At 52.2% G+C, this 14,276-nt stretch overlaps 2 non-coding genes across 2 annotated transcripts; one reads left to right on the top strand and one right to left on the bottom strand.

The window, feature by feature from the left end:
- The first annotated feature begins 4,748 nt into the window (after positions 1–4,748).
- Positions 4,749–4,829, top strand: TRNAS-UGA. The gene has a single exon. It is a non-coding gene; the product is annotated as a tRNA-Ser (tRNA).
- Positions 4,830–12,357: 7,528 nt separating this feature from the next.
- Positions 12,358–12,451, bottom strand: TRNAI-UAU. Its single transcript has 2 exons — positions 12,414–12,451; positions 12,358–12,393 (listed from the first exon to the last, which is right to left on the bottom strand). It is a non-coding gene; the product is annotated as a tRNA-Ile (tRNA).
- Between the last annotated feature and the right edge of the window lie 1,825 nt (positions 12,452–14,276).

The following is a 14,276-nucleotide window of genomic DNA, read 5'->3' as shown; positions in this document are numbered from 1 at the left end:
ACAAGGCCTCGCTGCTGAAGCACTGACAGTGTCCAGTGACGCTACACCTGGCCCTCTACTGACAGCTCAGGGGTTTGGCGTCCTCTGGCACTGAGACGCCACAATAATTACAGGGTTATTTCTAATGGGTTAAAGCAGAACTTGTGCTGAGATTAACACGTCTCTCGTGGGTCTGGGGGTTTTACAGGACGAACTGGCTCTGCGTGTGGGTACAGTGCATGTGTTTGAGTGATACCAACACGGCTGAAACACACAACTCCCCATCCTGGGGGTTTCCATCCCCCCGATTCCTTCCACGGGGGTCACTGGCCCGGCTCCTCTATGGCCAGATGCCCTGATGGGCAGCAGTCGGGATGTTGGGAGAGGTTCTGTTTTCTGTGGCTAGTGACAGCCCCAAAGTGACTCCCACCAGCCCCCATTGCCTTGCGCTGCAGCTGCCAGTCTCTGAATCCTGGCCTGGGATTCGATTGGAACGAGGCCCCTGGGAGCTGGAGAGACCACGGGTCAGACACTGCAACATTGTAGCCAGAACATCCTTGTCTAGATTTTAAGGCCAGTCAAGACAACTAAATAATCCTGTCTAACCCCCATACACATGACAGGCCACAAAGTCACCCCTGCATTGAGCCCAACAACCGGGATTAAACCAAAATATTCCAGCCCTTAGGAGAATATCCCGTTGTGTGCCACAGGCGGAGCATAGGAGAGGCAGAGGGGTACCAATACTGGAGGCCCCTGCACTGGAATTGATTTGGTGAGATGTACCCAGCTGATCCTGGCAAGTGACTTGTGCCCCATGCCGCAGAGGATGACAAAAACTCCAACATCCCTGCCAGTGTGAGCTGGGGGAAATTCCTTCCTGACCCCAGCAATGGAGATCAGGGAGACCCTGAGCATGAGAGCAAGGCCACCAGCCAAGCACCAGAGAGAAATGGTTTTCTATCTCACCTGAGAGCACTTTCTTCAGCCCCCTCCGTCCCCTCCTGCCACCCCCATGTGGGGTGGAGAATCCATCATTGCCCTGGGTACTTTGTTCCAATGTTTAATCACCTGATTGTAAATGTGTCCCTTATTTCTCATTTTAGTTTCTCTGCCATTAACTTCCAGCCTCTGGTTCCTGTTCTGCCTTTTGCTGCTGGGTTAAAGAGCCCTTCATTACCCAGGATTTTCTCTTTGGGAGAGGATTTACGCATTGTCATCAAGTGACCTCTTGGTCTTCTCTGTGATAAACTGAGCAGATTGAGCTCTTGTCTCGCACTGGAAGGCAACTTTTCAGCGCTTTTTTTCTCTTCTCTCCCCCCCGTCCAATTTTTCATTCTTCATCTTAAAATGTGGCCAAGACGACTGTGTGCAAGAGTCCAGTGTTGGTCTGACCAATGTTGTACACAGAGATAACACTAGTGCCCTATATCTAGTCACTGTTCTCCTGTCTGTACATCCAAGGACGACCACAGCATCGCACGGGGATTTCATGCTGAGTTGTTTGTTCATTATGACACCTAAACCCTTCTCCAAGTCACAGCAGTCTGGCCTTGCTCGTTAGTAAAGCTCAGTGTGTTTGAATGGCCACAGCTTCCCAAGTGCTCCGTAACATGCACAAGGGATTCCCCTCCTCAGTCACCTTCACCTGCTGCTGGTCTCTTATCTCTTCTTCTTCTCCAGGATCTGCATGTGTCATTGTGGGGGGAGTTCTCCTCCTCTCTTTGCCTGGGAGCGATGTGACCCTCCGGATGGACTGACCAAACCCAGGATTCCTTCAGCCTGAAAGCAGAGGGGAGCCTTCACCCGCTCCCTCTTTAAGGCTCCAGTCCCAGGTCCTAAATTCCCTGCCAAAGCACAAAAATCCACACTGAGCCCAACTCCTCTCTCGGTGGTGATTTTCTTTCTCCCACAAATCTGTCTTGAGGACACAGCCCTGGGAACAGGTGAACACAACCCCTGAGATTTCCCTTCGCAGCCTGCAAGGGGCAAATGCCCTATTAAACAGCTCGGGAATGTCATCTTTTTCTTTTCTCCTTTCAAAAGTAACTTCTTGTATTTCTAGTCTCTTTATATGACCCCCCGATTTGCTGCTTCCAATTCTCTGCTGTACACGCCAGCACTGGATCAGGTGAGGTGCCTGGAGCCATCCTGTACTGGGTACATGGGGTGTGTCATGGTATAAGTCCCTACTCTGAACCAAAAGATGGGGTACCAGCATGAATTCCTCTAAGCTCAATTACTGGCTTAGTACTTGTAGCGCTGCCACCAACCAGGAATTCCAGTGCCTGGTACACTCCGGTCCCCCCAAAAACTTTGCCCGGGAACCCCCAAGACATAGACCCTCTGAATCTTACCACAAGGAAAGTAAACTCTTTCCCCCACCGTTGCCTCTCCCAGGCTTCCTCTCCCTGGGTTACCCTGGAAGATCACTGTGATTCAAACTCCTTGAATCTTAAAACAGAGAGGAAAGTGCACCTTCCCGCCTCCTTCTCTTTCCCCCTCCCAGACTCTCCCTGAGAGAGAAAGTAATCCTAACACAGAGAGAAATTAACCTCTCCCTCCCCATTCCCTCCTTTCTCCCTACCAATTCCCTGGTGAATCCAGACCCCATCCCCTGGGATCTCACACCAGAATGAAAAAAACAATCAGGTTCTTAAATAAGAAAAACTTTTAATTAAAGAAAGAGCAAAGGAAAAAATTATCTTTGTAAATTTAAGATGGAATAGGTACAGGGTGTTTCAGCTATAGACACTGGGAATACCCTCCCAGCCTAAGTATACAAGTACAAATTAAAATCCTTTCAGCAAAATACAAATTTGAACTCCTTCCAGCCAAATACACATTTGCAAATAAAGAAAACAACCATAAGCCTAACTCGCTTTATCTACCTAGTACTCACTATTCTGAACTTATAAGAGCCTGTATCGGAGAGATTGGAGAGAAACCTGGTTGCACGTCTGGTCCCTCTGAGCCCCCAGAGTGAACAACAACCAAAAACTAACAGCACACACAAAACTTCCCTGCCTCAAGATTTGAAAGTATCCTGTCCCCTGATTGATCCTCTGGTCAGGTGACAGCCAGGCTCCCTGATTTTGTTAACTGTTTACAGGCAGAAGAGCTATGAAGTACTTATGACATGGCCTCACAGCACTTCCTGCCAGCCAGAGTCTGCTTGTTCTAGGCCTGCTCCTGCGAATTTGGCCTCTTTTCTGATTTCTGAGGAAAGGAACCTTTCCAGGAAATGGCCATGGATTCTGGGAATCTGCATGTGGCTGGTGGACAGCACCAGGAATCATTTGGCTCCTGGCACACAAGGCCATGTAAAAGCTGAGCACCCAGACAGGGGCTTGAACCCTCACATTAAGAACCTGATGCTCTACCAACTGAGCTACCTGACCTTGTTCAAATGATCTTCACTGTTTACCACAAGAGTGAGCAGGTAGGCAAAAGAGAGGGAAATTCTAACCCCATTCAACCCCAACCTGTTCCTGGGAGGTGTCGGTAGGGACCCAGGCTGCCGAGCACCACGGAGTGAAGAGACCAATTTTATCAGTAAGTCAGACCCCCTGGCTGCCCACTGCCTGGATCACCTCCCCCCAGGTGACGCGAGTCGCCCTCCAGAGCCATTGCTGGGCCCCGGGGGGCAGCCACACAAGCCATGGGGATGGGCAGCTCCCAGGAATCTCGGCAACTAATCTCCAGGCCGGAGGGTTTCCCCTAGTGCCTGATCCACCCTCAGGGTCCAGCCAGGCAGCAGCCTCCACCCAAGGCTAGTGCGCTAACAGCAGCAGCGTGGCTGGGGGGCTCGGCCGGTGACTGGGGCCAGTCGCCTGAGCAAGAACCCAACCGACCCCAGGAGATGGACCCAAGTCACCAGCCCAACCCACCACGCAGCTGCTGCCGCTACCCCATTAGTGCGTGAGCTCCCATGGACCACGCTGGGGAGATCCCCCAGCTGCAGGGTAGATGCCCCTGAGCGCCTGGCAGGACACAGCTCCTGGCTGCCCTGCCCTGCTGAGTTCTCTACTAGGCTGGGTGGATCTGGGGCCAAGGGTGCTGGGTGACAGGGGGGCATTGGCTCTGGGCTGGGACTGTCACTTCCCCCCTCCCTATCCAACAGGATCACAGCAAATGAAACCAGCTCAGCCTGCAGGGGAAGAGTTCAGTCCAGGGCCTGGTGCATTCTGGGAGCAGGGACGGTGCAGAGAAAGGGCAGATACAGGGCACCTCTGAACACTCTGCGCAGAACTGCCTGTCCTGACCCACAGCCCCTGTTATCCCAGCCCTGGGCTCCCCTCTCACTGCTCTGCCAGTGCCCCTCACTCCCGATCCACAGACCTCCCCTGCTGTATCTGTGACTTCTGCTACTGAACCACCAATGCGCTGACTCCTCTTGTGAGACATTTCTCTGCACAATACTGCTGCTATTCCAGTTACTGACTCCAGGAAACATTTTCCTTAGCCTGGTTCCGTGTGTCACTGGTTTCTATAGCAAAGGCCAGTCCCTGGCCCCTTGGTCCAGACATCCTCATTCACTTTAAGTTTCAAGTTGAGAATCATTTCCCATTCCCGCTCTGAGGGAGGGGAGACTTTTAAACGCGCTCTCTGTGCGACTGCACATGGCTAAGCAAAGAGAACAAACCCCAAATCCCCCCGTGCTTTGGGAGCCAGGTTTGCGGTGGGAATTCTGTAGTTCAGATGACTTCATGCCTGGGCATTGTGATTCTTTACCAGTTTCTCTGGCAGTGGGGAGTTTTGTGCTCACAGCTGTGATGGCTGAGTGGTTAAGGTGTTGGAGTTGAAATCCAATAGGGTTCCCTGTGCAGGTTCCAATCCTGCTCACAGCGAGGCCTGTGTTTTAGCCAGTCTCTAACCCGGGCAATATCCCTCAACAACCCCCTGAGACACTCTCAATTCTCTCCCCACCCCAGGTAAATCCTGTTCTGCTCCTTTCATAGAGATCCATAGGGCACCATCTCACGCTGTGTCCCTGAGGGGTCAGGCAAACTCAGCACCTGAAGCCTCTGCCACTCACCTAGTGCCCCATAAATCAGCCATAGCCCTGGTTCTGCTCCTCTCTCTAGGTGTGAAATGAGCCAAGTCAGCGACTCCATGGGTGCTACAGGGCTGCAGAACCAACAGAGAGAGAGAAAAAAAAAAGGTGCCCAGCAGCCATCTCTGCCCCTGCACCTCCCACCTGCTAGCAGGCCTGGCTGATAGGCTCCTCCTCTTCTCCTTCAGCGCCTCCTGCTGGCCATTGATGGGGTGTGCTGGAGGAGTGAGGAGAGAAAGAAGTGGGGCAGGGTGGGGTGGGAAGAGATTTGATGGTTTGGGGGTAGGGCCTGTGGTGGAGCAGGCATTGAGCACTGCCCGGGAACTCTCAAAGTCAGCACCTCTGAGCGCAGAAGCCTTCCCTGAGTCTGAGCTGCCAGGATCCCTGCCGCAGAGCAAGTGCCACAAGTCTCAGCCTCTCTGTCCCACACATGGCTCTGGGCACCACCAGGAATCATTTGGCTCCTGGCACAAGGCAACTTAAAAGCTGAGTCCCTGGACAGCAGCTCAAACCCTGGCTCCTCCCATTAAGAGCCTGATGCTCTACTGACTGAGCTAGCCAGGCTTGCTAAGAGCCTCCACCTCTCCTCTTCTTCTCCACGGCCACTGCCAAATCCTCCTCCTCTTCCTCCCTCCTGCACCTGAGGGTCACTAAATCTCCTCACCTAGACAGCCAGCCCATCCACTGCACCCCAATCCCCCATGCCTGAGCCTCCCTACCAAAGTCCTGCACCTGGCTCCATAGAATTAATTCTCACGTGTCGCTGGGAACTCGACTTCTTGTGCCCAGAGAGTCTCGGCCCCGCTCAGTAGAAGACCCGAGAAACACAGTGTCTGCCTTTTCCAAAGAAGGGTTTGGAGGGGCTTTTCTTCCCTGGCCTAATGGATAAGATGTCTGACTTCAAATCAGGAGATTGAAAGTTCAAGTCTCTTCATGGTTGTGTTGCTGCAGTTTTACCTTCATGCTGAAAGTCCTGCTCCCTTCAGGGCTGGAACCTCTTCTTGGCCGCTCAGGCCAGTGCTCTGGCTTCAGTTAGAGCTCTGGGAAGGAGTTGGGGGTTGGGTGTCACAAAGGCTGGGGCATGAGCCGCGGGTGCTTCCAGTCAAGCCCTTGCCATTCCTGACTTGCCAAAGATAATGGGCGGCTGCCCAGGCTGGCGTGTAGAGCAGTTTCCCTCTTCCAAGTGTGCACCTGCCCCTGTGCTTGAGGGGGTTGGTAAATAGCACCTTGGGAGCCTGGGTGTTTCTCTGCTTCTCGCCAGCTGGGGAAAAGCCTCTTGGGGTAAAATCTCCTGCCCCACTGCAAAAGTGAGTACTGTGAGTGGGAACAGACAGAGGCCACACCAGGGGGCTGACCCTGCTTTCTTGCCTTCTTCTGATGTTGGCCACAGAGCATCAGCAGCTGCCCTACATGCTGGTCTGCGGGTCGCTTTCAGTGGGTGTTTGGCATGGCAGGAAGCAGCCTGGCTGGGGGTCTTTGTGGCTGTCTGCTGGCCATTCATAGGCATGGTTGTCCCCTCCTCTAGCTCCACCTTCTGTTGCTCAGTGGCTTATAAACCTTCCCTTGGAGCTGTCAGCACCAGCCGCCTCTGCTCTAGGTGTGCAGAGGAGGGAAGGTGTGAGGGGCTCCAGACTGGGCTCCATCTCCCTCCTGCCAAGCCCTGACTATTAATCCCGGCCCTGGCACTCCTTTCTTCAAGCGCCATGTGGGCCAGAGGAAAAGTGTGGCAGCAAGGACAAGGGCCAAACTTGTGGGCATCAGGTGAAGCAGCAAGAATGCCAACCACCAGGTCGGAAAACAGGTAGCCATAGCCACTTCTACACCCCAATCCATTGCAGCCATCCCAACCAAAGACCTGGCTCCAGTGGGTATGAGTCACCCAGCCGGAGGGAAAAGACTCACTCTTAAACAACTGAAGACAGTGAGCACTTTGAGCTCTAGGGCTTTACCACAAACCAACACAAGGTCCCACTGACATTTGAACTCAGATTGCAGGATTCAGAGTCCTGAGTGCTGCCCATTACACCATGGAACCAGCTTGTGCTCCTTTCTCTGGCCATCGGTGACCCTCACGGGGCTGGCTCGTGTAAGGGACTGTTGGCCCTTTACTAAAACTTAGTGGGGTTTTTGGTTGGCTAGTTCCCAGTCCCAATTAAAAGGGGAAGGGTCAATGGGAAATCAGAACCTTGAGACTGACGTGCCCCTGGGGCAATGGTCACCAACTGGTAGGGAACACATGAGAATTTGTTAATGGAGAAAAATTCCTGGTGAAAATTGGCAAAGCTGTGGAGATTTTGAAAAATTCCAGTGAATTTACACATGAAGATACAAACAGAGAGACAAACACACAGAGAGAATGAGAAAATCACAGACTGCACAGGCCCACACAGACATAAACAAAAACCAAACCCACACAGCACACAGAGGCATATACACAAAAGGGAAAGCCACACAAAATATAGAAAGAACAAATCCACACCAAAAAACACAGCAAAAGCCCACAACAAGAAAGCACAAAACCCACATACCAAAAGAATACTAAGGAAAAAACAATCTGTATGCAAAAATCATACACACATGCACCCAAAACTATGCCAGACATCCACCAAAATCACACAGGACCCACATGCACATCAACATGACAGACGAAAACCACATCAACATATAGAAAGTCAGGCAGGGTTTGAGTCTCACAGAGAAGAGGGTGAGCACACATGTGGTTTGGGGAGCAAAGACTGAGGGGGAGTCGGGGCAGTGCTCTGGGCTCTACCTGACCCTGGTGGCTGGTGGAGAGAAGAGCCTGGTAGATCTATGGAATCTGCCCTGCTCTCTGTAAAGCAAGGGGACCTCAATGTCTTCTGAGCTGCAATTGTATTTTCTGTAGGGCAAACTGATTGGCAGAACCCATTAGCTTAAAGAAAGCTAGTGCTTTAGGTGAGGTTTGAATTCACAACTTCAGCATTACTCCGCTCAGCAAGGCTACTATAAGTCCCGTACACTAAACCATTACCCCTCTGGTTCCCAGCTGAGGGTCTTGCCTCCTTGATTCATGGATGGATTAGGAGTTGAGGGGGTTGCACTAACTAAAACAAATCAATATTAATGGCTGTTGAATGGCAGCAGCAGAGGTGGGGAGCCTCCTTCTGTGTGATAGAGCTGGCTCCCACCTTCCGTTGCTGAGGGGAAGGTTGGTGCTTTGAGCCCACCCGGGGCAGGAATGACCCATGGGTGAGATTAACTGGACTCAAGAGAAGGGAGGGAAAGTCTTTTCTATTGCTGCCTAGCTCCATTGGCCTCCTGCGGCCCTTTCGGCTCTCTGCTCCCCTGTTGGGGAGATGCAGAGACAAGCCCCCATCTGGGTGAGTCACCGAGAGGCTGTGTCCCATGGAGCGTATGTGGGAGAGGGGGAGGGTTGGATTGGGCTCAAGGGGAGAAGGTTGTGTGTGACAGTGTGTGGGGGAGGGGGAGGGTGTGTTCCTTAGGATATAAGTGACGGAAAACACAGGGGCAGTGACAGCGAAGCCCCGTGTCTCAGTGTTATGACCCTGTGTGGTGCTGCCGTTCACCTTCCCCTCCTATGGTCTCATCTTTCATTGAATCCAGCATTTTTTCACCTGTCATCACCACAAAGGTCTCCCACATGCCTCAGATACAGGGACGCCAAGGACTGGAACTGATTTCAGCTGCTGGACAGCTCTGCTAGGTCTTTATAAATTTGCACAGGAAAATGCTGAATGTTTAAATTCATTTCAACCATCCCCATTCAGCGAACTCCTGAACATACTGGAGATGGGTCTGGAAATCCATTTTCATTCAAAAATGTTTGTCAAGGGAATCACTTGGATTGTAACTAGGAACCTATTATCCTGCAGGGAAACATTCACCCACTGATCTATACTCACAACAAACAGTGTCATGTATAGCTCAGAGCAGGAACAGTTTTTAACCTGGGGGTTACTAAACATTATCTCTATACAAACACCACAGCTTACAAACTCCCCACCCCCGCTCTGTGTCACCAGAGCACAACAACATCTCTCCTTGGAGCACACACAGCTCCCCAGCTCCCTGCCCATCAGTCTCTCCAGCATTGCTCCAATCCCTTAAAGCAGGGTCTCAACCTCAATTTACCTTAGGGCCAGTGCCAGTCCTCCAATCCTCGCAGTGGGCCAATAATGTCACTCATACCACTCATAACCTGCCCCCCAAAACTCTGCCCCCCATCTGCCTAAGGCTCTGGGAGGAAGATGGGGGGAGGAGGTCTAGGATTCAGACCCTGGGTTGGGGCTGGGGATTGGGGTGCAGGAGGGGTGCAGGCTCTGGGGGGAGTTTGGGTGCAGAAGGGGTGAGATGCTGGTCTCTGGGAGGGAGTTTGGGTGGGGGACAGGATCTAGGGTGCAGGCTCTGGGATGGAGTTTGGGTGCTGGGTGCAGGCTGTAGGCGAGGGTAGGGGGAATAGGAGGAGGGGTGGGGGTGCAGGCTCTGGGAGGGAGATTGGGGTGGGTGGGAGAGGGTGTGTGGAGGGAGGGGGTGCAGGCTCTGGGAGGGAGTCAGGGGTGCGGCACTTATCTGGGGCTCCAAGGCGGGGCAGGCTGGGGGGCCTCCACATGCTGCTGCCCCCAGGCATCACCCCACAGTGTCCCATTGGCTGCAGGGCTTGGAGTGGGGGCAGCGCGTAGAGGCACAGCTCTGCCCCGCCCTGCCATGGGGAGGGGCCAACAGCCACTGGAGTGAGCAGACAGATACTGCACTGCTGGGGCCCCGGGGGGGGAGGGCCTGGGAGCAGCAGGTGGGGCCAAGGGAGTGACCTGGTCCGAAAACTGCTGAAGCTCCATGGGCAAGACCTGGGAACCAGGACTGTCAGCCAGACAAAATCCGTTAAGAGGAGGCGTCCCTCTCCCTGTCAAAAACTGATCTTCCTCCTTCCGTTCAGTGACAGCCTGAAGTGTTCCTTATCCCGGCAGAGCCAGAGTCCTGAAAGCAGCAACATCAAACCCCTGTGTAGGTCGCAGGGATGGACATAAACACTCCCTGGTATCTGAAGAGATGTTCAGCTTTGCCCTTGGTCAACTACAAGGCGAAAGGGAAAGGAGGTGGCACCAGATATAAAAAGTGAAACACGACACATCATAGTTACGCCCATGGTGGCTGCAAAATCTTTTCATGTTCTTCTTCTTATCAGCAGTGTATTGTTTTCTCTGTGTTCTAGGCCTTGACAAGAAATTTGTACCTTGATAAAATAATCAACTGCTCTTGGTGAAGGCAATGGACTTAACACCCACTGCTGTGTCCCTACGCAGGTACAAGTACTAACAACATGGTTGCATTTTAGCCATAGTTTTTAATCAGGGGAATAAATTGGAACAAACCCCGTTAAGTCATTTCCCAGCCTGAGTCCTTCACCCACATTCCTTAGGGCATTGGGCCACCATGCAGACGTTTCATTTCCCACCTCAATTTCACAAAGAGACACAATTTCCTTTGCACAGATCCATGAACAGAAAAACCTCCCTGTTTCTCTGGTCTGAGCCAGGGCACTCGATTCCAGTGAACCCTTCTCTCCTGCAGTGGCGATGGGCAGACAGAAGGGACGTGGCACCTGCATCCCTGCCAGGGAGCTATTGGCTCAGCTCTTTCTTTCTGCTGTTGTTGTTGGTTCATGAAACATCGAGGGTGAAATGCAAGGCTGAGTTCATGCACCAGCCCCCGGAAATATTTCAGTGCCCCAGAGAAATCCTGCCCCCTACTGTTGGCGTGATGTGCTGGAGATCTGAATAGAAAAAGGACTGTCTGAATTGTGAGAGTGGGGAACGAACAATCTACAGCAATGTCGTTAACACAAACACACTCTAATCCTGCTCCAACCAAAAGGGAAATGGGCAGGAATTCTCGCTGTTCAGCCAAGGACACACTTACACTGATGCGCAGCCGTGAGTGTGCTGGGGAAGCTGGTCTGAGCAAACAACTGGAATGACAATTCAGTGAGAACAGAATCATCGTGTAGTGCAACAAACACATGTTAAGTAGTTGTGGCTGAGTGGTTAAGGCTCTGCGCTCGAAATCTATTGTGGTTTCCCAGCGCAGGTTCAAATCTTCACAACTGTGTTGTTGTTACTGCACTCTTAGTGCCTGGGCATCCATGATGTGAACTGGCACCAGATCTAGTTTCACTCTGTCTACACTTAAAGCACTGCTGTGGCACTGCTATAGCTCTCTGGGGCAGACAGTGACTGGAGGGGTTTTCCCATCCCTGGAATAGCTACATTGACAGAACAGTTCTTCCTTTTCTTTAGCACTATCTAACCAGGGCTTAGGTCACCTTAACTCTGTGGCTTGCAGGGGAGATCACACCCTGAGAGACGTCTGAAGGTCTGGGCATCTCCAGTGTCATAGCTCTGCATTCACCTTCCCCTTAGAATTGTTCCCAGACATTCGCCTTCCTCTGCAGCATGGGGTACGGGGTCACTTGCTGGAGGATGAATCTATGAATCTATTCCCAAATTTGGAAAATTGTGCAGTTCAGAATGTGAATAGTGACCCCGTCTCCTTCCTGCACCTGCTCTACATTGCTCCCCAGCAGCTTCTCCCCCTGCAGAGTGACCCCAGCATGGCAGTGCAGCCACCCAGGGTTCAGCAAGGGCCCCTGGCAAGGACAGTGGGTGCAGCTAACAGCCCAGCGTGCCTGGCAGTGAGGCAGTTTGAAAAAGCAACACTCCCCCAGAACTACAGAGACTGAATTCCCCAACTTTAACATCATGACCCCTGTAGAAAGCCACACTTGCCAGGTATATTTTCACAGGGAGATGCAAAAATCAAGTGACACCCATTTTTAAGTTGAGTAAATAAAGTTGAGGAGATAGTTATTAACCTCACAAAAAAAAAAGCACATTTCCCAAACAATCCTCAAAATGTTACTAATTCCCACCCTTCCTCCATAGCAGCTCTGTGCAGTGTAACTGTTCTTCAGGCAGCTTCCCATTCAATGCTGTTGTGGGATATTCCCCGGCCTGGAAATCTATGAACGACAGAATTTGAAGCGCAAACCTGGCTCCCTGCACCAGGCGGGATTTGAGTGTTTTGTCACTTAGTGTTTGTCAATAGTACAGATGCCATGAGCAGGACTCCAGGCTCTGCTGGAGGGATCCTGGCACAGGGGCTGGTGGGGGAGAAAGGATTGTAGATTCTGACCTGCCCTCTGGAGAGGAGCTAATAAGTGAAAGGAGCATTTTTAACTTCTCCCCTGCCTCAGTGTCCCTGGGCTGGAATTGTACATTCCACAGGGCCAAATGAGGGGGTGATGCCATTTGGTTAATGAAAGCCAGAGCTCCAGGTGAGGTTTGAACTCACAACCTCAGCATAGCTCCTCCCAGCACTGCCCTATAAGTACTGCACGCTAACCAATTGTGCCACTGGAGCACCTGTTAATTACCATTCTCCCTAGGTTGATAAAGGGCGAGGAGTGACCCCAAAACATTCTCAGTGGAGTTGAGAGCAGGTAGCGACAAGTGTTGGTACTTGGTGGGGTGGATTCTTCTTAAGGCTTCCAGGCACCATTTCACCCTTTTGTTCGTCCCTGTGTAATAATAGAGCTGACTGAGACTCACTGCAGAGTCTTGCTGCAGACCAACAGATCTGAAATCACTGATCACCAGGTCTAAGCATTAGTCCTGCTTTGGGACAGTGTCTCTCATCCAACAAACTGCCCAGTCTGCGCTAGCAGTGAGGCTCCCTCACTAACAGCTGAAATCAGGGAGAGCTGTGTGAAGTGCGGGGCCCCAGGGGTGCCTGAACGGGGGGAACAACACCCCAGGACTTTAAAAAATGGGAGGGCTCTGCCTTGCCACTTTGTAATGACCATAACGGTGAGTGAGGGGGGAGGGGGTGGAGAGCAGCGAGCAGGAGGTGGGGTCTTGGGGGGAAGAGGCCGCACAGGAGCAGGGCCTTGGGGAGAAGGGGTGGTGCAGGGGCGTGGCCTCGAGTGGAAGGGATGGAGCTACTGTTCAGGCTCTGGTGGCCACTACTTTTAGGGAGCCTGTTCCGCTCCTGGTGGGACCACAAGACGTCCCAGAGCAGAGGGGCCAGCAGAGCGGTGACGGGGGGAACGGCAAGTGGCCGGCAATATGGCCAGACAGTGGAGGGAGAAAGGGGCTTTCCTCCCAGGAGGTAAGAGGTGAACTCTGGGTTTTCATTGACCCAGAGCAGCAGCTGTGGGTGAGGTGCAGTGAAGGGAGGGGCACATCCACAGAGCTTTTGGTGTCTGGATTTACGAGCCGGAGGCAAAAGGCCACTGCCCAGAGGGCTGTGGGTGGGTGTTTTGCTCATACTGTTGTGTTATGAATCCTGATTGTGGTGTTTTCCCAAGTTAATACAAGGTGATTTTCCTCCTTTTTCTTAAAGTTTCTTTTCTACACTCAGTGTGTGTGAGTGGGGAAAGTATCACCTCTTAGAGGCACCCAGTGGCCAGGGCTAGTTTCCGCAGGTTACTGGGTGGGAGATTAAGCAGATTGTGTGTTGTATTGTTGAAGAGGAGCCCCAAGCACCCAGACAGGGAATTGTAACTTCAGCCTTCAGAGTAAGAGCCAGAGGTGCTGCCAGCTGAGCTAGCCAGGCCGCCTAAACATATTAACCCCTTTCACCGCAAGAGCAAACACCAGGTACTTCTGTGCTTCTCAGCAGCTGGGAAAGAGCCTCTTGGAGGAAATCCTCCCCTCCTCTTGCCCCACGCTCAATTGCTCTGTGGCTTTTAAGCCTTCCCTTGGAGCTGTCAGCACCAGCTGCCTCTGCTCCAGATGGCCAGAGGAGGAGAGGTGTGCTGGGGTCCAACCTGGGACTCTTCCTCCCTCCTATCCATGACTATTAAACCTGGGCGAGAGGAAGAGGGTGGCAACTGGGCTGTCGACGTGCTCTCTTTCACATAAATCAGTGTGACTCCTGGCCTATCCCTGCAGAAAGGTGTACTGCATCTGTGTCTGGTGCGAGCTCAGATCAGAGGAATTGGAGGCTACCTCCTGTCCTCCACTGGTTCCACTATGGAGAGACATGTCCTCTAAACCGACCTCACTACAAACCTGCACCAGGGAGTGGTCATCATAGAAGAGTTTCCTCTGACAGTTGGGAAAATGGGACCAGCGGTCCTCAGGCCGTCTGACACAATTAAAATCCACCCCCTACACCAAACACTGTGTAGTCCAGAGGAAGAGAGCCAGTTCCTTTCACCCCTTAACTGGGGACCATAAACACT

Source organism: Gopherus evgoodei, chromosome 5, assembly GCF_007399415.2.
Source record: "Gopherus evgoodei ecotype Sinaloan lineage chromosome 5, rGopEvg1_v1.p, whole genome shotgun sequence".
Classification (NCBI taxonomy): Eukaryota; Metazoa; Chordata; order Testudines; family Testudinidae; genus Gopherus; species Gopherus evgoodei.
This window is presented reverse-complemented; position numbering and strand designations above follow the sequence as displayed.